The sequence below is a fragment of the Lucilia cuprina genome, chromosome 5 (assembly GCF_022045245.1).
Source record: "Lucilia cuprina isolate Lc7/37 chromosome 5, ASM2204524v1, whole genome shotgun sequence".
NCBI classification, from domain to species: domain Eukaryota; kingdom Metazoa; phylum Arthropoda; class Insecta; order Diptera; family Calliphoridae; genus Lucilia; species Lucilia cuprina.
The window spans coordinates 55,329,884-55,331,713 of NC_060953.1; positions in this window are offsets into that span (position 1 = coordinate 55,329,884).

Here is a 1,830-nt window from a genome sequence, read left to right on the forward strand (position 1 = left end):
CTATAGTCTGCACTATAGTCTGAACTATAGTCTCGACTATAGTCTGCACTATTGTCTCGACTATAATCTGCACTATAGTCTCGACTATTGTCTGCACTATAGTCTGGACTATAGTCTGCACTATAGTCTGGACTATAGTCTGCACTATAGACTGGACTTAAGTCTACACTATAGCCTGCACCATAGTCTGCACTATAAACTGGACTATAGTCTGCATTATATTCTGGACTATAGTCGGCACTCTAGTCTAAACTATAGTCTGCATTATATTCTGGACTATAGCCTGCACTCTAGTCTGGACTACAGCCTGCACTCTAGTCTGGACTATAGTTTGCTCTATAGTCTGGAGTATAATCTGTATTGTAGTGTGGACTATAGTCTGGACTATATTGTAGTCTATGTACTATATTCTAGCCTGCACCATAGTCTGCACTATAGACTAGACTATAGTCCTCACTCAAGTCTGCATTATAGTTTGCATTCCTGTCTAAACTATAGTTTGAACTGTAATCTGCACTAGTATTTTCTGTAGTTTTTATTATAGTCTGGAATATTAATGTCTATTCGCTGGACTACAGTAATTTGGTTAGTTTCGACTTTAGACCTGTCTGTAGTCCTGATTATAGCATTGCCTGTAGTCTATACTATGTTTATTTTTTTGCTATGATTTGAATTGTAGTCTACCATAATCTGGTATTTCCCATAATCTGGACTATAGTAGTAGTATTTCCCATAGTCTGAACTTTAGTCTTGGCCATAGTCTAGAATATAGTCTATATTATAGTCATTTGCATAGTTTGGACTTTAGTCTTGTTCATAATTTGGAATAAAGTCTTGTCCATACTTCGGACTATAGTCTCAATATTCTGAACTTAAGTCTATGTATATAGTTAAGAGTAAGATCTACTTTTATATTTGAGACTGTAGTTACGACGATAATAAGTAGTTTGGAGTACAGTAAAAACAAAAATAAATAAAAATAGTTTTTCTTTTAGCAAACGTTCACTTTCAATTAAATATTTAAATAAATTTACTTTATTATATACTATTTTTCCCAAAAAAAAGGTTCAGATTTAACACGTGCCACTTATGAGTATATATTTGTTTTAAAAACAAACTCTAACCTGCATAAGACAACCGATTTAGTTTTAATTTTCACTGACAAAAAAACCTCTAAAGAATTCTGGTGATTTACAAGCAGAGGAAGCAGTAGAAGACGGTGCATGTAGAGCAAATACAAAAACTATTTGACGTTTTGAGCATGTCGCACTTTGGTTGGTTTAACTTTACCAACTGACAATAAAGTTTGTTTTCGAAAAACTTTTGCTATATAGTGAGTATGTTTGTACTCTATAAAGTTTCTGGCTGTGTTTTCTGATTTTCATAGTTTATGCTGCCACTAGTTGCAAAACTTATATTTTGTTGGTTTTCTATTGTTGTTCTTCTTCTGGTATAAACTAGTTGTTTTCGTAGTTCTTATTGTTATTCGAAGCATATTGATAATACGTTAACTTGAATGATACCAATTACTAAGTGCTGAACTTATATAACTTGGGGTTTAAATTTGTTAAAATATAAAAATATATAAAGGCAATAGGAAATCGAGTGTTTTTTTTTTTTTGCTGGACTATAGTATTGTTTACGATGCGGATTACTTTGAGTTTATTGTCTAGTCTGTTTTAAGTTTGGAAGCTTGTCTATAGTCTGGAAAATAGGCTTGTCTTTAGTCTGGACTTTAGTCTTTGTGTTACTTGGCCTATAGACTATAGTCTGGACTATAGACTATAGTCTGGACTATAGTCTATAGTCTGGACTATAGACTATAGTCTG